The 22,253-nt window shown below is 40.2% G+C and overlaps 1 protein-coding gene across 4 annotated transcripts in view; it reads left to right on the top strand.

Moving 5' to 3' along the window:
• The window catches only part of C1D (C1D nuclear receptor corepressor), a 328,584-nt gene that overhangs the window by 27,689 nt on the left and 278,642 nt on the right, over nt 1-22,253 (top strand). The gene's annotated exons all lie outside the window — the stretch shown is intronic.

Genomic DNA, 22,253 nt, shown 5'->3' with positions numbered 1-22,253 from the left:
TGTCTTGTCTCTTTCCTTGCATATCTTTTTGACCTGCCTGTTTATCACTTCTGTCACAATAGTCATTCATGAATGTGTAAAGTTTGTGTGCATGTATAATATCTCATTAAATCCGTGTGAAGCCTCCAGGTGCATCTGCAGTTAACTCCTACTGATGCCTCTAGGTGTCAAATATTGCTTGTTCATATTTGCATCAGTAATTCCAAAATGATGCTGTGTACAGGGTTTTAAAATGTTTCATCTTAAAGCTTACACAATAACACACTTGATTGCATTAATATTTGATGTTTGTCTAGTGCAGGCAAATTAACTTTTTTTCTAAATATCTCAACAACCAAGGAACACAGACAGAACTCCTTAGCCTCATATGAAAGCTTGAGTGGCTGCTGAGTTGTTGTAAATTCTTTACAAAATAGTACAAATGTAATAGTTACTGTGTTTACTGTGACTTATAAAATTCACTTTAAAGACCTAGAACCCGAATACCACCACTGTAAAAATAGTTTGTGCTGAAGAGTTTGCCATTTGCACTTCTTTCATAATCCCAATGGTGTTCGATATATGAACATTTGTCATCAGCATGGCACATCTTTACTTGCAATATTTGCCATTCTTCCTTGCAAAAGCTCTCCAAATCTGGTAGATTGTGAAGGCATCTCTTGTGCACAGCCCTCTCCAGGTCACCCCACAGATTTTCTATTGGATTTAGATCTTGGGTCTGGCTCGGCCATTCCAAAACTTTAATTTTCTTCTGGTGGAGCCATTTTTTTGTTGATTTGGTGCGATTCAGGTCGTAGCCTGCTATAGGTCCCCAACCATGTCCCAAGACTTCACACTCCATGATTCTAAGCACCCTGGAGAATATCAGGGTCCAACCAAACACTCATACTGGGCGACTTTAACTACCCCTCCATGTACTGGGAAAACCCGTGTACCAATACACTTGCCCAATGTTTCCTGGAATTCATTAATTCCAATGCCCTGGACCAGCTCATTCTTATCCCCACTAGGGGTAGCAATATCCTTGACCTGGTTATTACTAACCTGGGTGACCGTTGCTCTATGCCGATAGTCAACTCCTCCCTGGTTAGATCCGACCACAAACTAATCACCTTGGAAATCCACCCCCCCCCCTCCACAAAGGTAACCACCATGAAAAACTTCTCCAAAGCTAATTTTGGGCTCCTAAAAACAGAGGTGGCTAACGTCACGGCACTCATGCAGTTGAAGAACAGCTGCATGACCATCGCATCATACACTAATGCCCTGTATGAGCACGTACACAAATGCATGGATCTTGCCATATCCAATAGAATCAAGACACTCTCCTCCAAAAAAAGGAAGCCATTCTGATCAAGACACTCTCCTCCAAAAAAAGGAAGCCAATCTGGTGGTCCCCTCCATAAACATACTCTACAACAGGAGGAGGAAACTGATGTGTGGAATAAGGCAAGTCCCAAGACTGGAAAAACTCCCTCATCAGCCTCAACAAAAAGTTGAGATCCCTCATCAAATACTCTAAAGCTAGCTATGAAAACAGAATTGAATTGTAGCAGATAATAAAGACAACCACAAGGCCTTCTATAGTTATGTAAAGAATCTCCACGGCGATACCCACATTTGTTCAGAGCTATTGCACAATGGCACCTCCTATACCGAGCCAGCAGATATTGCCAATATACTAGCAGACAGATTCAGTGCCAACTTTACCCCTCTCTTCCCCTACTGTACGACCAATTACAATATCATTAGATCTCCAGGCACCCAGTATTACTGCTGCACAGGTTAAAACAGCACTGTTCAAGACCAAGAATACAGCTTCTATGGGACGTGACAATATCCCTGGCTGTGTTCTGCATGAACTACAGAGTGAACTGTGTTCTGCATGAACTACAGAGTGAACTGGCACCGCACCTATGTGTCCTGTTCAGTCACAGCCTCACCTCAGGCTTTGTCCCTACCAAATGGCACACTGCTACAGTCATCCCTCTCCACAAAGGAGGAGTGACTACAGACCCTGGGAACTATCGCCCCATTAGCCTGACAAGTCTGATATGCAAAGCTATGGAACGAATCATCATGGACCTAATAAACAAAGATATAGGGACTCTCCAAACTCTGCATCCCACACAGTTTGGTTTTGTGAAGGGTAGATCATGCCTGCTCAACCAGGTCGACTTTTTGTGTCCGTCACCAGAGCCGTGGATGAAGGCAAGGTGGTTCATACAGCCTACCTTGATCTGGCTAAGGCCTTTGATACCATTCCCCACTCAGGAATCATAGAAAAACTCACTAAGCTAGGCATCAACCCCTATATCACTAGGTAGGTTGCAAACTGGCACACAGATGGAACCCACAGTGTGAAAGTAGCTGACTCCAAGTCAGACTGCCGATCAGTCACAACCGAGTCCCACAGGGTTCGGTGCTGGGTCCTCTCCTATTTGTGTTGGCCTGAACATCGGAGAAGCAGATACCAAAGGGACTCTGGCTGACAAAGTTTGCAGATGATTGCAAGTTGGGAGTCATAGTTAACTCCCCAAGTGATGTTGACATCCTACAGAAAGGCCTAGACCAATGACTGGTGTCAGAACCATGGCCTTAAGCTCAGTGCCAAAAAATGTGTCGTCATCCCCTTTAGGAAAAAACCCGGTTCCCGTGTCGTCATCCCCTTTGGGAAAAACCCGTTTCCCGTGAATTACCACATCGATGGTAGTCCACTGAACACAGAAGGGTGTTCTAAGAGATCTGGGAACACAGGTTGACAGCGACCTCTCTCTTTTTTGACTACCACATTGCCACTGTGGTCAGAAAGTCCTTCTATGTGGCACATCTCATTACTAAGGGTTCTGCATCCAGGAAGAAAGAGGTCATTGTCTCCCTCTACTCTACTCTACTCTTCCTTCATTAGGCCAGTCATAGAGTACAATGCCCCATTTGGCATGTACCTCACTAGATACCTGCAACAACTGGAGAGGTCACAAAAGTACCTCACAAAGAGGATCCTAGGCCTTAAACACTTGTCCTATATGGACAGACTCAAAAGAAATCCAACTATTCTTTGTCTCATTGGCCTACTTGGAGGCGATCTCTGCTTGACTTACAAAGCCATGTGTAACCCAGCTCATTTAATCACTCCAGTGGCTCTACTCAACAGAGGCACTGGGAACTAAGGTCGGGTGGAACAATGCCAGGGTAATCCTATGGGCTAGGCTTGTAAAGGCTCCAAGGCCATTAGCCTAGAACACACCTATGAACCTGTGAACCTATGCTTGGGGTCATTGTCGTGTTTAAAGGTAAAGTTCCTCGTCATTTTCAGCTTTCTAGCAGATGCCTGAAGGTTTTGGGCCAAAATTGACTGGCATTTGGAACTGTTCATAATTCCCTCCACCTTGACTAAAGCCCCAATTCCAGCTGAAGAAAAGCAACCCCTAAGCATGATACTACCACCACTATGCTTCACCGTGGGGATGGTGTTCTTTTGGTGATGCAAAGTGTTTTTACGCCAAACATAACTTCTGGAATTGTGGCCAAAAAGTTCAACCTTGGTCTCATCAGACTACATTTTCCCACATGCTTTTGGCAGACTTGATGCATTGTTTTGCAAATTTTAGCTCGGCCTGGATGTTTTTCTGTGTAAGAAAAGGCTTCTATCTTGCAACCCTACCCCATAGTCCAGACTTATGGAGAATATGGGAGATTGTCACATGTAGTACACAACCAGTACTTGCCAGAAATTCCTGCAGCTCCTTCAGTGTTGCTGTAGGTCTCTTGGCAGCCTCCCTGACCAGTTTTCATCTAGTCTTTTCATCAGTTTTGGAGGGACATCCAGTTCTTTGCAACGTCACTGTTGTCTCATATTTTCCCCACTTTTTGATGACTGTCTTCACTGTGTTCCATGGTATATCCAATGCTGTGGAAATTTGTTTTGTACCCTTCTCCTGACTGATACCGTTCAACAATGAGATCCCTTTGTTGCTTTGTAAGCTCTCTGTGAACCATGGCTTTTGCTGTAGCAGGTAACTTAAGTAAATGTCAGGAAAATCCTACTAGGACAGCTGAACTTTATTTGGAGTTGGTTTCTTTAATTGATGGCAGGTGTGTACCCAAGAATACTGAATGCTGTAATTTAAATCAAAAGGTACTTCAACAAAGTATTAGTTTTAAGGGTGTGCACACTTATGCAACCAGCATATTGTACGTTTTTTTTATTTTTTATATTTTTCCCCTAACAGATTTGTTTGTTTTTTTTTCAATTGCATTGTACAGGTTATAGGTCACATTTAAAGGTGGGTAAAGGTTTGAAATGATTTATTGTGGTCTCATTTTTTTATATCACAAAAACCTGGCATTTTAACAGGGGTGTGTACACTTTTTTTATATCCACTGTAGCTGACTCCATTGTAAGTCATGCATTTGTGCCTCTTAACCAGTCTGAGCAAGAGTGATTAGTTGCTTGTCTAGTGCCAGGATCCAGCAGATCACACATGCTGTCAAGTCCTTGAACAACAAGTACCATACTTGTCATAGTTCATGCCGGTGTCCTTGACTTGGTGTGTGCTTCCCTGGAGTATATGAAGAGAAACATGATGGAGCTCACAGATTGTGTGTCCAAGGCAGGTATGAGCTTAGCATTGAGCAACATTCTACCTTCTCCAAAGATTATGCTGAGATATGAGCAGAAAGTAGGCTTCAGTATTTGTAGTTTTTGGTGTCATTGAAAGGGGAGCCAGTGTTTGTCAGCCTGAATGGATATGATCGACAGACCACACTGCTTCACCAGGGATGGCCTGCACCTGTCCCCTCTAGGGTTTCTGTTATTAGCAAATATATTTTCCACTTCCACAGTGCCTTTTTTAGACACTGCCAACTGATAAACATACAAACATGAAAATATAGATCAGTGCTGGTAGCCTAAACAAGAAACTCCTCCCCTCCCTACAAGTCCCTCTCACCTTGGAAGACATTGAAGTATGTGTAGTAACTGAGACCTGGTTTAAAATAGTGGAGAGCACTCCGGCTGTGCAGGACTATAACTCTTTCCACATGTTTAGATCAGCTACTGTGCAGGAGGGAAATCTGGTGAAGATTTCTCAATCTACATCCAGAAGAGGTTCCTGTCAAGGCTGGTAAAGCAACATGATGCACTAGAGCTTCCTCATGTCCAAATAGCCATTAGAAAGGTCCCATACCATATATTAGCAAGTTATAGAACTCCCTCTGTGACACAGGAAAGCCACAATGCCTATCTACAGGAACAAAAATCACTCCGTGTTAAACCCAATGGCATTTGTATAGGTGATCTAAATTATACAACTATAAACTCACCACTAGTGCATGAGCACAGAGGTTCCTGGACTTTGTCACTACAAATGCCCTGGAACAGTTAGAGTACCCATTAGGGGGAAATAATATCTTTGAGCTTGTCCTTACTCAAGGGATGATGCAAGATGCCCCCCCCCCCCCAACAGTATCTTCATAAGTTGTTGGATCTTGCATGAAAACAGCCTCCTCCAAAATAAAACTGAAACCGGCGGTCCCATCCACCTAAGGTACCTTTAGAAATTAATGCAAGGCAAACTACCTACTTCCAAGTGATACATTGACTAGCTTCAAATTCCTACCTACCAAACCCAGTTAACTTCACTATATACTCAGAAACGTACACCACCACCTCCAAACTGCCAGCATGTAAACAGCTGCAGAGATGCAACTGTACCCTGTAGGAGCAAGTGCAGGCAAACCCTCATGGTGGAACCATAATATCAAGAAGCTATGTATTAAAAGGAAAATAATATTGACCAAAAGTATTCTAATTCCCAGAATGTTAGAGCTTTTGTCATGGAAATCCATTCAGCAGCTTAATCAAGTCCACTAAAGCCAAATTTGAGGTTAGAATAGCTATGCAAACAAAGACAATCACAAGGCATTTTTAGTTATGTTTGTAATCTCAAAAGCACAACACGGCAATGGGCTGAGCTGATTGTGATTGTGGTTACCTACGCTGAGGCTGAACATATAGCAAACCTACTGGCTAGTTAAATATAGCTCTAACTTTACCTGTGTTTGTCTGTCCATAAAGTTATACCTGAAACTCTCTCACTTCCAGCTACCACACAAGACCCAAATTCAAGTGCTATCAAAAGCTGAGTAGTGCATCAGTAGGTCCTGACAAAACATGATTTAGCCACACCTGTAACACTGTTTATTCTCGGCCTCCGTACAGGTTATGTACGTACAGGTTATGTACCAAGCGAATGGAGAACAGTTAGTCACTCCACCAAGCGAATGGAGAACAGTTAGTCGCTTCTTCATAAGGAAAGATCTACCACATACCCTGGCAGTAGACCTATAAGTCTGACTAGCCTCATATGCAAAGCCATGGAAAGACTTGTGGGAACTGGTCAATCTGGACATAAAGAACTTTAAAACAGTAAACCCATCTCCATTTAGATTCATCAAGGGCAGGTCATACTTATCAAACCTGCTGGATTGTTTTGAAAAGGCCAGAAGAGCAATGAATAAAGGCAAAGCAGTACACATCACATATCTCAGCCTGGCCAAAGCTTCTGACACAATTCCCCACTCAGGCATGGTAGAAAAGCTAAATAAACTGGGAGTAAATCCCTGTGTCACCTGCTAGCTTGCCATCTGGCTCACAGATAGGACACAGTCAAAATATGGGCAGGAGTCCCCAGTGTTCTTTGCTGGGGCCTCTCCTGTTTTGCATGTAATTTTCTGAAGTAAATGCCAATGCCAAAGGGCTCTGGCTGACTGACTGCGGATTACTGCAGGCTAGGAGCTGTCATTGTATCCCTAAATGACTCCTGCAGGAAGGTTTGTCCCAAATAAATAACTGGTGCCAAAATCATAGACTGAAACTAAATGCCAAAAAATGTGTTGTATCCTTTTGGAAGTCTTCTACCCCAGAGCACTACATTTGAAAATACACCCCTAAGAATTGACCCATTTCTTAAGACTTTTGGGAACTTATGCGGGCAGTGACCTAATGTTTGACTAGCATGTGCCCATTGTTGTAAGAAGGTCCTTCTGTATTGCACAGCTTATTAACAAAGGGATTCTGTTTGGATCTGGGGATGTCTTTGTCCTCCTTTACTCAGCCCTCATTAGGCCAGACATTGAATATAATGGCCCCATTTGGCATGTATCTTTCCAGACACATGCAACAACTAGAATGCCTACAGAGATGTCTTACTAAAAGGATACAAGACCTAAACAAAATGTCCTACATGGACTGACTCAAAACTGTCACTATACTCTCTGTCCTATAGACTGCCAAGAGGTGATCTATGTCTGGCATATATCCCCTGACCAACTACTGATGTATTTACTGCATGTCAGCAAGTCATATGGTTTTGGAAGTACTCCGTCTAGGAATGTAAACCTCTTCTGCAACATCAGCAGAATGGTCTGGTGGGGACAGGTACATCTCACAGAGGATACTGCTGCTCTGGAACACTCTCTCCATCCTAATAAAAACAAAGTTCATCCTTGTCCATATTCAAGTGCAACTTAGATCTGTGGATGGGGAAACAGAAAATTTTAACCCGGGGCTGCCCCATGTACTACTAATGGACAGAGGCAGCTCCTAAATGTTTTCTCATGTATGAGTCCTCCCCTATTATCTATGGAATGATTCCAGTTATTCTCTTAAGGGGTACTATATAATTATACACCATGGGATGGGTAAGGCCAGCATATAACAAAATGGGATAGGTTATCTGTAGTACTAAAAGGAAATGGCCCACAAGTCCAGCTAGCCTAGTATTTACCTATGACCCTATAAAATGTGTTTGCTGGTGTCCAGAGCTTCATCCAAATGTATTTTGAACTGGAAGCATTAACTTGTAACAGTGATGGGATTTTTTATGAAATGAGCAGCTTCTTTATTCCTGAAATATTGTCTTCTGTTTTGTTGAATCTTTTTCTTTACCAAATGTGAAAACAAAGGTATGACAGACTATTGCATGTCTTCACAGACAGCTCAGGTGCTGTACTTTCCTGAATGGTTTACTGTGGTTACCTGTCCCCAGACAGATCTTTTCTAAGTAGCTAACTCTAAGTATTGCAGAAAATTAATACGAGTTTACTGTCCGATTTCATTCATTTAGGGCTTCTGCTGCCTGTTTTAAAAATGCATCCCGGAGAATATGCAGGATTTATGAAGCGTTAAAAAATGGATACCCTTAGACCAGGGCTGTTCTAAGAATCCTACATTAGTCCTGCAGATGCTGAGGTTTTTGTCCAGGTAAAAAATGCACTCTCCAAAGCCAAGAACATAGCATCCATGGGACCGGACAATATCCCAGACTGCGTTCTACACGAACTACAGAATGAACTGGCACCCTACCCAAGTACAATGTTCAGTCATAGCCTCACCTCAGGCTTTGTGCCCACTGAATGGCACTCCGTGACGGTTATCCCACTCCACAAAGGGGGAGCCGCGATGGACCCCAGGAACTACCGCCCCATTAGCCTGACGAGCCTAGTCTGCAAGGCCGTGGAACGTATCATCATGGAACTCCTAAACAAAGACCTTGGTAATCTCCAAACTCTGGACCCTACCCAGTTCGGATTTGTAAAAGGCAGATCATGTCTCCTAAACCTGATTGACTTCTTTGAAGCAGTCATCAAAGCCATAGATGAGGGTAAGGTGGTTCACACAGCTTATCTAGATCTCGCCAAGGCTTTCGACACCATCCCCCACTCTGGAATTCTAGATAAGCTCACTAAAATAGGTATAAATCCCTATGTCACAAGATGGGTTGCCACCTGGCTCACGGACAGAACCCACAATGTGAAAGTAGCAATCTCCAAGTCTGACTTCAGACCAGTGACAAGTGGAGTACCACAGGGTTTAGTTCTGGGTCTTCTCCTGTTAGCCTGTACTTCAGAGAAGTAGATACCAAACACAGAAGGTCTTTGGATAACAAAGTTTGCAGATGACTGCAAACTAGGAGCCATAATCGAAACTCCTAACAATGGACATACTATAAAAGGGCCTCACTGAGACAGATGCCTGGTGTCAAAGCCATGGCCTGAAGTTCAATGCCAAAAAGTGTATTGTCATCCCCTTTGGTAAAAAACAATGTACTCATGAAGTACCACATAGCTGGTAGGCTACCTAACGACCTTGGGACACAGGTGGACAGTAGTCTCTCCTTTGATAATCACATCGCCACAGTGGTCAGGAAATCCTTCTACGTGGCTCACCTAATCACAAAAGGTTTCTCATCCAGAAAAAGAGGTCATTGTTCCCCTCTACCCATCACTCATTAGACCCATTATAGCGTACAATGCCCCTTTTGGTATGTACCTCACAAGACATCTACAACAACTGGAAAAGCCACAGAAATACCTCACAAATGAGAATTACTGGCCTCAAACAGATGCCCTACGCAGATGGTCTCAAAAAATTCCAGCTTTACTCTGTCGCATATTGCCTACTCAGAGGCGATCTCTGCCTAACATACAAAGCTATGTCGAACCCAGAGCTGTTGGACATGCTCCACTTAAAGAAATCCCAATCCCCCCAAGCTACACACTCTAGGGGCCTAAACCTTGTCACCACAATAAACAGAACATGCTGGAGGGATAGATTCCTGTCCCAGAGACTTCCCATACTCTGGAACAGACTACCTATCTATGTCAAACGGAGCTCATTAGCACTCAAGAAAAATCTTGATTGGATGGGAGATAGGAAATTCACCCCGGGGATCACTTCTGTGGCTCTGCTCGACAGGGGCACAGGAAAATAATTTACTTGGGTGGCGAACGCCAGGGTACATTTTTGGCTAGGCTTATATAGGCCCTAGGGCCAATAGCCTAGTACCTACCTATGAACCTATAAGATATTATGTGACCTTCCCAAAGAAAGCTAGTGTACTTTTTGAGTGTATGCATGGTATACGTAGATCATGTATTGTGAGCCTTTAAAAACAGATCAGAGTAATTCTTAGATGCATTGGATTTTGATAACCTGTGCGTTATTACATGTCTGCTGCAGTGGTGTGGTAACACTCTTGGGTATTAGCATTTCTATGTTGATTTATCTATTTGTTTATTTACATATTTCACTTTTTGAGTTTCTTGGAAAGATGTCTTTTTTGACTGATTGCACCATTTTTTTTATCATCGCCTGTTTTCTGGCCCCTCTGCTTAGAAACATTAGCTTCCTCCCACTTTACCATTTATTTTTTATTGAAAGACATTTGATCAGGGCAGTGGACTGATCTGATCTAAAGTGGACCTATTTCAGTCACATTCCAAGAAATACAATGAAACTGACCTTTTGCATAGTGTTTTCTGTTCTAACTCGTAAGTACGTTCGTGGTCTCTTCTTAACTTCGAGGGTAGAGGGTCAAAGAAAGTCATTGTCTGTGTTATGCAGTCATTCCCATTCATACTGTGAACCTAAAACATGCTGCACTGCTGGATTGTCTTTCTTTTTATACTAATTTGTCAGTAGCAGGCATGTTTGTGCCATAGATTTTGTACATCTTATGGCTTATCTTTACCTTTTCAGTTACCCATACTTCTATCGAGACTTGGGACTCTAAATCCATAAAACAGTCATATAGTCTTCAAAAAATGTAGTGTTCATTTTCTTTTAATGATTGGAACAAAGCCACACACACATGTTCTGCAAGCACTTGAAACCATCTGTTTTGAAGCCAGGAACTATAGCATGTAGCTCAGGTAGTCTGATGTTTGCAGTCGTGGGGAGGGAGTATTGCTTGTGCTTGAATAGGAGTTCATGCAAGCAGCTGTGGGTAGGAGCAAAAGGGGGAGTTTAGGATTAGGGAGTGTGAGTGGGTTTGGGGTTTAGGACGTTATCGAGGAATTTAGGTTTGGAGTTATAGGTTTATGCAGCTTTTGGGGACCTTAGGGTTGAGGGGGGAATGGAGGTTTAGGGTTAGGGACTGAGGAGTCCAGTTATGAACTGGGTGGAGTTTTAGGTTTAGGGATTAGGTTCTAGTAGGGTATAGGATTGGGAGGGCAGTGTAAGAACGGGAGATCAGGCTAGTGGTTTTCAAGTACTTTATTCATCAGGGCTCTGTAGTGTATAGGTTTGAGCGTTAGGAAGGCTATGTATTAATGGGAGATCAGACTAGTAGGAGTTCAGGTACTTACTTTTTCAAACAAGTGGCAGTGAGCAGGTGTGTTGCAACCTTAATCACCTGTAGTAGGCCACGTAATATAAAAATGTGAGAGAGAGAATATATGTGTGTGTGTGTGTGTGTGTGTGTGTGTGTGTGTGTGTGTATGCACATATGTATATATTTATCTGTGTAAAACATATATGTGGAATTACTGACTGCAGAGAGGGACCACTTGGGTCACCTAGTCTGCTTACCTCTTTGCCTACATACAAGACGAATTGCTGATTTAACCAGCAGCCTACTTTTCGAAAACCTACAGGATCTGACTTCAGTTTGTCCCAGGAACTCTATTTATACATCTGACACAAGAACTAGAATAATACTACAGTTCAACTTAAATCAAGTGCAAATAATGCATTAGAGTTATGCTCGGGTCAAAATATATTGATATACTGTAAGATAGATGAGCATAAGATTATACGGTTTTCTAAAAATGTTTGAACGGCACAATGTAATCTGTTCAAAATATTGCCTTCGCAAAACCACTTCCTGCATGCTAATGAGGTTGGAATGTCAAAGTGCATGTAGCGGAAAGATCGCATTCGCACTTTCGACATTGTTTTCAGTTCATTACTGCAAATCATGTGACGTAACATTTTTGCAGGGGGAGCAAGCTACCCTACACCCCCTGCAAATTATATATTCCAACTACGCGATTGCACTACATTGGGGAAAAGGGTAATTTCCCAATCCCTACTGTAGCGCGATCTCTATTCGAAACATCGACTACATATGCACAGTGGCATTCGCTGTACTGACCACCGCAGTAGTGCAGGTCAGCAACATGGGAAGCAGCCTAATGACTTTTGACATTTCCATGTTTGCCGAACCTGCACTCTGCACATTTTGATAGTATACCGGTTATATGGCATGTACACCAGACAAACCACATACAATGGTTTTGGGGGTACGTCAGTATTATTGGAGGTGCAAGACTGAGCAAAAGGAAGCTTGGGATCTTTTTTTGGTCATGTTTTCAATTAAGGGGAATTTGTCAGATTCGCAAAATTTAGTGGGTAAAAATCCCAGAAAGACATCTAGAGTTGGGGGGGCATACTCTGAGCTAGCGCTCAAAAAGTGCAGACAGTGTGCAAATTAAAAATTTAGTTGGATTAACTGTTTATCAAAAGTGATTATGAGAAATTTGAAAACGTGCATAAAACCTCAAGTAGATGAAGCAGTAGCACTTCGGAGACCTGGAGTGGAAGGAAGTAGATGAAGCAGTAGCACTTCGGAGACCTGGAGTGGAAGGGACAAAATGTGGATCCAAGTAGACGTTAAGGAGGCAAATGGATACTTTGGGACTAGATATTTAGATTAAAGTAAAACATCCCTAGGTTTTATGAATAATCTAGTTGGATTTCCACCATATCTCATGTATCATTTATTTTTCCATTTTTTTTCCTTTGGTTAAGGATAGTAGGTCATGTATCATTTATTTTTCCATTTTTCCAACTCCTCTAGGCATACCTTGGCAACTACCTACCTTCTTTACTATATGGAGCCCCTCTTCTAACTAATCTGACTTCTTCCAATGCTTCCAAACTTGAAAATTGCTATAATAAGATCTCTAAATTTGCAACTAAATCCAAAACCTCCACTCATCACTGCCTTACCATGCACTCTCTGAACTGGCTAGAACTCTCTAACCACCTAGACTATCTACACCTAACCACCTCTCGCAAATTAATATTTTACCCAGATAAATGCCCAGTCTTAGCAAACATCCTTCCCCCCCATATATCCCAAATAGATCTCTGAGATCTGAACGCCAAAATTTAATTTCTATCCACAAACCCAAACGACCTGCTGGTCAGCTTCTACTCTTTCTCTCTAGGCAAGAAATGGAACTCTCTCCTTCCTTCACTTAGGACTATACCAAACTCCGAAACCTTCAAGACCCAACTTTTCTCATACCTGTCATCCAAACGGAAATGTTCTGCTTACACCCTACGTAAATTTAAGGGAATTCCCCAATGAGTTCTTCATACTCCTTGCTCCACTCTTCCCTCTAACTTGTATTTCTATTCTCCTAAAACTGACTGAAGCTGTCAGTCACTGATTAAGCAATTCTCTCACCTGACTCCAAGTATGTAAATATCATAGTATTTCTATTGTCTGCACATCAAGTATTTACCATACTTGATTAGAACATCTGCATGCAAACTGCCCCCCCCCCCCAGTGTAATAACACAAGAACCTTAGATCTTTTATTTTACAGACAGTTGATCATACTGCTCTGAATGGAAATACCTGTAAACTGTGTTCTCTAATATCTGTTAACTGTTTTATGATGTATATTTTATGCATTTGCATTTCCTTACTGTAATGAATTTTATACATGTATATACCTTTTAAAATATGTAACCCTCATTGTGTATTGCTTATGGAGCTTTCTCCCGGCCCTCCACTGAAATGAGCACTTCAGCAGGCAGTGGACTTCCCCCCAGTAAAAAGAAAAAAAAATAAAAAATATTTGTAATTTCCTTTCATGTGCAACTGTAACTGTATTGGTTGGGGTTGAACATTTACAACATTTTAAAATATTGGAATATGCTTGGGCATCAAAGAGAAGGTAATTACTACCCTTTTGATTTTTACTGTCTATGTTTTAGAATATACATTTATACATAGACCAAATATGAAAATACAAGAAGCTTAGCATATCTCTACAAATACTGCTGTAGCCCAACAGTTGTCGGGTCACTTGCACTCCTCCCATTGGGATGCTTCCTTTAGCCTTGCCACTGCAATGGCTGAACAGAACTAAAGTAGGTTCTCCAACAACAGGGCTGTATCATAGAGGTTATGCAGCGTATATCTAACCTTCGCAACTATGGGTTAGCCCTACAGCCCAAAACATTGCTGGTAATCCATATGACTTCAACCCTGAGGACCTGTACTGTAGGGCCTTCTCAAAATATATGAATCTGAGTTACTGGAGCAAGCTTGTACCTTCACATCTGCCATCTTCAAAGTAAACCTGCTGTTTACTCCTTGCTGAAGTCCAGTAGCCTTTGTGTATTAATTTGAGACGATGTTCATATTGCCATAGGGTGAAACACAAGAACCTCTACACTTTCAGTTGTCTGTTCATTAGTCCTTTACTACTCTTGTCTGCCAGTAGTATACAGAAATTCGTCTAAGAGAGTTTTAGCTTGAGCCGGATATGGGAAACTGTGAATTAGATAAACATGGTTAGCCAAATACATTTCTTCCTCGTAAGGGCCTCTAAGGAGAGGCTTGCCTTCTCCCAAGTACATACAACGAGGATAAAAAGGCATGCCTCACTTGTAAAAATTTCCAACATTTCTCTTTGCGAATGTCCAGCTGTTATCTCAGTGCAGCAAAAGATATAAAGGTTAATGAGCTCCGTGTATACTGCATCACACATTTAACCTCTTGTATTCTTGCCCTAATCTATTTTAGTCTCACAATGTAGTGTCATCCATGTTAAGATTCCAGTGGTCCCAAATAGGGACATCCTTGCCATTTGCACCTTGCATAGCAAATGTAAGGCACTGTGTGTGAGATATCAAGGGTAAGAAAATGTATCCAGAACACCCCATATTTAAACTAGACCAATGATCACACAGCCCTATATCTAGTAGACTCTCCTGAAATCCCTGTGGGTGTGTTGCCTAGGGGTAGGATTAGGGTTACCACATCAGTAGGGGTGTGCCCCCTACCCTTAACCCCAACCTTGTACATTAGTATAATAAACTCCCTTTCTGTCACAGTACCACTGAACAAGCCCAAAAGACACAGGCACATGCATGTGTAAGTATGTGTGTGATATATATAATATAATACACACACACACCCCTATCCCCTTCCATAGCCCATTCTCTAACCTAGAAGCATGCTTAACCCAAATGCCGTTCTGGCATTACCTTACATTCAACCTTTACCACTTCAACAGATGCTGCCTTTGATAGTCTAACCACTCGACCATTTGTTTCAACAAGTGTGTGTGTGTGTGTGTGTGTGTGTGTGTGTGTGTGTGTGTGTGTGTGTGTGTGTGTGTGTGGTGTGTGAGAGATGTATGCACACGTGTATGTACATATAGTTGGGGTGGTAGTTCATTTTATTGAGAGTGGATTGATTGAGTAGTATAGTACAGGTGGAGCTGAGTTTGTTTGTTTGCTAATTAGTGGAGTAAGGAAGCATATCCTTTTCCACATGTGCGATCTCATAGTTGGTATATTTAAGTAATGGGGGTGTGAGGGTGCAGGGGAGCTTGCCCCTTACAAAAAATAATTGTTTTTGTTTTGTTGTTTTCAGACGTATGTGCGGCCAATAGTTTGGGGCAATGTTTTCAGTTATGTGTATTTTGTTTTTTAATGGTAAGTAATAAACTTGTGTGTATTGTAGTATAAATGTATTTTTAAAAGCCATCATTGCTGTACAAAATACTTTTCTTTAAGCCATATCAGAGACTTTAAACTGTTGCATAAAATAAAAGCATTTCATTGCATAAAGAGATGCAATACCTAGTTGCACAGACTAAAATCGGTCCATAACCAAGAGATGATGTAGACTGGTTTGCTTTTTTTATGTAAAGTGTTCATTTCATTAGACACCTTTTCCATAAGGCTAGGACCAATTCATAAAGAGATTTCACAGATGAAAATAGAACAAAATGAGCTACGATTAATTTAATTTAATGGTGTCATTATTTCTGATAAATGTGAAAAGAGTGCCTGACTTTTTGTTTGCAAGGGAGGACACAACATGTTTAATAAGGTTACTCTTGCAGAAATAAGTAGTCATCTTTTACTAGCACGGTTATGTTCATCAGGAAGTTGATTGATTAGCTTTAAAATGTTTTATTTTCATTGTTTTGAATTCTCACTGTATTATGTCCAGAGTGTAAGACAATAACTTGTAAAGCATATTTAATAAAACAAGTTTGCATGGGCACAGCTACATAAAAATAAGCACCACCTCATAACCTATTTTTTGTTAAATCTGCTTGTTGGTGAGGTTGCTATGAAGACCATACCTAAAATATAACTCAAACTGGAAATATTATACATTGAGTTCAACATCTCAGCTGCTGCCAAAAACAGTTTGATCGACACCTGTATAATACTTGTAACCCAGTCATGTTGTTCTACTGAAAACTGCATTAGCATTGTGTAACTTGCATTTGGTGGCTGCCATAATGGTTGAGATGTTTAACTTATAGACACAGTGTGAGGTTTGATTCTCACATAGGATAATTGGCTAGGCTTCAAATGGCCCACCAGGGCAGTTAGCCTAGTACTAATCTATGAATCTATTCCAATAAAGCTGAAACCTAGACAAAGTTTCTGAAAGTAAATAAAAGATAATCAAATCTGTATAAAACATGACTAATGGCATAAAGTTTAATGTAGAGAGTTTGCTTATAGGAAAACTGTAGTACTTGTGTAATAACTGATAGCAAATACTAATTTAATAGATCTTGTTTTAATAAGTATGTTAATAGTTGCAATGCTATATAAAAGTTCGTAACAGTGTGTGAAAGCTGTAACAAATATTTGTAACAGTTGGCAATAGTGTATTAAAATAACTACAACAGATCTTGTATTGAATTTTTCCACACTAGGAATTTCAAATGTCTTTACATAACACATCATTTTGACTTCTACACAAAAACCCAGTAGGTCAACCTTTTAAAATATGTAAATTCTACAAAGAGTGATGAGAAACGGCCTGCATACTTACTAATTTGTAGATTATTATATATACATTTAATACTTAGAGTAAGCAGACTGCAGCCTAGCTTGTTAATATGATGCTGTATGGTCTTGCATTAATATACACAGAGTTGCACACAAAATTATGTAATGTAAAATGAATCTGTTGTACTATTACAGCAAAGAATTAGTTTCATCAAGCAGTCACTTTATTAGAAAAAAAAAGTTAAGGGTTTGACAATGTTCGATTGCAAGCTGTTGTATAGTAAAGTTACCAAAGCATAAAATGTCCGTTTTACTAGTAAACGTTTTCAGAAGCCTAGACAGAGGGCACATAACACAGAGGATTATGAATGGATCACAGATCATAACCTGCTTACTATGTATTTGAGACGCTCAAGAGGTGAACCTTGGCATCCATGTCAAGAACAGTTAATAAAGGGTTATGATCAGCGACCTTATCATTCTTTATAATGCGTGGAGCTTTATCTGCTCCGTATGCACTTCTTCCAGAATGAAAAAAGAAATATGTCAAGTGTTGGCCGGCTTTCAAAGCCATAAGGCATTTAGTGAGTGCTGTGACTGTGTAATAAAATGTCTCATGTTACATTTACCTTGCCATGCTTCTAAACTGTCCGAATTTTCGCCTTATATATTTGGTTAGTTCCCCATTTAAATCAATGATTTTCTGACGTAACAGAGGACTGAAGTCACTAAATAATGACGCACATTTGAGTTTCAAACTTTCTATCCTTTAGAAAATGCACAGTAACACAAATCCTGTTCCGTTTTTATTCCAGCGCTGTCATTTGCTGGTCAGTACTGGCAGATTTGACTGCCTAGTATGAGACCCAACCTTAACAAATTTAAGCAAGGAATGCTGGACAATTATTAAGATCAGGTCTCATGCTGTGGTAGCACTTTCTCTGGCTTTTGGAGCATAATCACAGAGCTGTATACACTAGTCCATCCATTCTCTGCCCCTTTTCCCATTTTGCACATGGGGTTGGGGTTTCACTTCAGCAGTGACAATCCTCTCGAACCAAGGTTTACTCTGCCGGGTGGCTAGCCCTGCTGTGGTAGTTCATTTGTGCCATCCACTTGCGCACACACACACTCTCACGTATGGCCAATTTAGAGTGCCCATTTCACCTACTGCATGTCTTTGGAATGAAACCGGAGCACCCGGGTGAAACCCACGTGACCACAGAGAGAACATGCAGACTCTGCACAGAAGGCACCCCAGCCGAGAATTGAGCCAGAGAACCTCTTGCTATGAGGTGACCACGCTAACTGCTGCACCACCGCGGCCACCACTACAAGTATTTACTGCTTCTTTTCATTCTAGCATGCTAAAGGGACATATATTCACCTAACAAAAAACACCAGAAAAGCATTGTGTAGAAGATGGACATATCTAGTAAGTTATACTTTGCTATGTGAACGGTGATAAGTTAGCATGCTCTAACATCCATCACATAAAGTGCTATTATGCAGTTGGCAAATTTAAATTAATGTAAAACAAGTGTGTGTTGTTAATAGACTGCCTTTAAATGTTCAAAAATTTAAATGGCAAATGTAACTTCTTCACAAGTATCTAATATGTCAGGGCATACATCATTATTTTAAAGGTTAATTCCTGAGCTGTACAAAGCATGCAAATGACATTTTGTAATATGCTTATTAACTAAACTGACATCTGTCATTTGTTTAGCTTTTGTGTGGTAACTGGTTTGTGATTCTGTTAAACGCCACTTAATAAACTACAGGTATTAACATACTTATTTCCCAAAGATATATGTAGTGCATCATTAAAGTAAAACATGTAATCAAAACAAATGTCTAATATAAGAAATTTGTCAGTGTTTACATAAATATGGTAAGACAGTATGAGTACTTGTACAAAAAAATGAACACTGATTTATTCTACATTCCAGATGTTGTTTGGTTTCTTAGTAAAATAGTGTATTGCTACTGATTTTCTATAATACCACTTGCACATGTGTGATGTGTCACTGGCTAGGAGTAGATGAGACCAACAGTAAAATAATGCACATGGTTATACTCTAAATTGTGAATTGACAGTCTGCTTTCCTAGTATGACAAAGTACTGTGTATTAATTTTTCTTAATTGGTTTTAAGTTGTGACAACACCTTGTACTATGCACCTCATTCAATATGTCTGATTTCATACTTTATCAGTTTTAATGTAAATAAGTCACTATATTGACTTGTACATCGAACGTCAAAATAAAATTGCTTATATATATGAATGTTTCTTAAAGCTGACAGAGATTTACATAGTATGTTGTGTGTTATGATCATAGGGAGGTGCATTATAATCAAAAGTGCAAAAAAAAGTTATTACCAAGCTCTAATATCACCTGAAGTCAAATTTTTCTTCATGCTTTTGTATGAAATTTGTTGGCTTTCAATGCACAGATTGTGCAGTAAACTGTCTTTCGGCTTCTCTTGTTAAGGGTCGCCACAGTAGATCACCAGTCCGCAGATTGGTTGGTAGTGGAGTTTTAACAGTGTCGAGTTGCCAGCCCGGCGCCCATTCTTCACGTAAGACACACACACACACACACACACACACACACACACACACACACACACACACACACACACACACACACACACCTACTACATGTCTTAAAACTCGTTCAATGTCAGGGAAGACATGAAGACTAGCTGAGAATCGAACCAGAAAAACTGTTACTGTGAGGCGACAGTGCTAACCGTTGCATGACCGCAGCCTGCAAGATTGTGCAGTATGTCCTAAAAATGAAAAAAAATATAGAGAACTCCGCTGTAGAAAAATATTTGAGAAAATAGCATCATGGATATGTTTCCATTTCCTAATTGATAGTCTGTCTATGCAGAATTTATTATAAATGTTAATGTTTTGTGTGTTTACAAGTGTGATTTGTTAATCAAGCAGCATATTTCAGTAAAAATATGAAAAAGGAATGGCATTTTACTTGAGTGAATAGTATTGTGGGCAATTTAAATAAAAAGATTCATATGCACTCTTTTAAATCTGTTCTGAAAGTCTGATTTAGCATACATAATGTCAGGGTATTAATTCACAGTTACAAATGACACATCCACCGAGGTCATGTTTAAATGTTTCCTGGCTAAGTATAACTACAGATAATCGGTAGCTTCAGATAGACTTAAAAGTTGTCACTTTATATTCCTTGTGACATTTTCTGAAAAAAGTTAATCCAACATTTAACGTTATTGCGTTGTAGTAGTGTACATCTTTGCTTCAGATGAAATGTTGACATTTCCAGATTAAACCTGCTTTGACCTGCTAAGTGGCCAGAGGGGGGAAGTAAGATTCCTGGATTTTATTTTTCTTTTACATATGGGTGATTCCTGTCAGCATTTTGTTCCTGAGACGTGTGTCAAGCCTGCAGTTCTGGAGGAGATGAGACTGTTTACCTGCCTGAGGAGTGTGGGCCCTCCGCTCTAATTGCTACTGTTGTTTAAGACATTCTGTCAAGCCAGTGGCTGGCATTTCTTGAGAGTCCCGGCCGACTAGTCATGACCAGTGACTGTCCTACTATTTTGTTGAAATATCTTGCCTTCATTTCTTGAAAGTTCTAGCAGACTGGTAGAAATGGTGACAGAGCAAGATGCTGCATAACCCTCTGTTTAAAACGGGTTCCTATTAATTATTCAAACTTTTTTCAAAGTTTGAATGTCATATGATCGACACCATCTGATCGAACTTTGAAAAGTTCGAAGGTTAAAAGCAATGGCTCTGTACGGCGCAGAATGGGAAAATTTGCCTTTTTTGCACTGAAGTGCGATCTCTAAGTTGGTACATTTAAGTAGGGTGGCATTGGTGGGCGCAGGGGGGCTTGACCCCTGCTCAGAGCGTTCAGGTAATTTTTTTTTTTATTGTATTTTAGAAGTTTCAGACTTTGCTCATATGTTGTTGAACATATGAGGTTTGGAGTTTTGAAACTTGTGGCTTGAGCAGCAAGAAATACTAATAAACAAAATGCACGTTTATGCATACAGAAGTCATTGTGACCTGCATTCGATAACAGTGCAGTGTCCCATTGTTAAAGAAAGGACTGCTAAACTGTGCATAACACCTCTTAGGACCTTGTGAAATGCAAGACAGAGTTACTAATGTGGATGTCATTCAAATAGGCCAGTTTACAACAATTAGTTGATAAGCTTAACTCCAGACTGCCTAAATCCCTTTTATCAGTAATACCCCATCATTTTTTTAAAAGGATGCTACCATCAAATCAACTGGCAAGTAACCTTTGCATCTTAAACGTTTAAAACGGTGACCATCAAGGCACAGACATAACAAATGGCATACGCTTCATCCACAAAAGCATGTTTTTTCTGGCTCTACATTCCCAGGAAGTCATAAACTGATATGCACAGAGTTTTTGCTGTTTGTCTACTTCCATGTACTGTCAAATGTGATTTGATGTTAGCCTTCTGATCCACTGTATTTCAGTGTCAAGCATGAGAACAAATGTTCCTGAACTCAAACTTGCAGAAAAGCATTCCTTTTACAAATCTTATATTTTAAAAAGTTCCATCACAATGTTTTTTTGTTTTGTTTTTGTTTACCAGGCAGCCCGCTACCACATCCAAGACTGACATTGTCTCCACACCTGCTAGAAGTGTAATAACTATATGAACTGTGCCACCAAATCAAGAGCTTTGTGTGCACAGAACATTCTCACAGTTCTGCATATATTAATAATTATAAGAAACATTAAAAAATGCATTCAGATATGTCACGAATGTTTTACTCTGCAGTATTGCGTCAAGTTACACAGCAAAAGTTACACAGCAATCTGTTACTTAACTGAATATAAATAAGTATTTTTTTATAGTTAAAATACAGAAAAGAAGGAATCTTTGTAGTGGAAAGTGAAGGAATCTTTGTAGTGGAAAGTGTAAAAAAGCAGGCCTTCTTTTATGACAGCACAAATTCCAAAAACAAGGATTGTTAGATCCAGAGAAATGAATGTGCAGTGACGCCTACTGTTGTAATGCAGTTGTTCTAGTATTGTCTAATGACTCTCTTACATAAGGTTATATGTTTGAGATCACTTGTAAGTAATGGTTATTGGTGATTTGCACACTTGAGCAATGTGAGTTTCCTTGTATCTTTAACTGTGCATGCTTAAATATGTACTCTGTAACTTCTTGGATACAGATTCAGCGTTCCTGCAATGCCAAATGTCATCACATAAAACACACACTTCTGAATTGTATTGTACGTTTTTTATTTTTAGATGAAACTTATCTGAAGACTAACTGACCAAGATGTTAAAAAAGTTTGTAAAAATGTTTATCATTTCTTGGAAAAATCCAATTAAAATTGGGTGACATCTTTGTAATA

Source organism: Protopterus annectens, chromosome 1.part2 (assembly GCF_019279795.1).
Source record: "Protopterus annectens isolate FY-2018-M chromosome 1.part2, PAN1.0, whole genome shotgun sequence".
In the NCBI taxonomy this organism is placed as follows: domain Eukaryota; kingdom Metazoa; phylum Chordata; order Ceratodontiformes; family Protopteridae; genus Protopterus; species Protopterus annectens.
The sequence above is the reverse complement of the archived record's forward strand: the minus strand, read 5'-3'. Positions and strand labels throughout refer to the sequence as shown.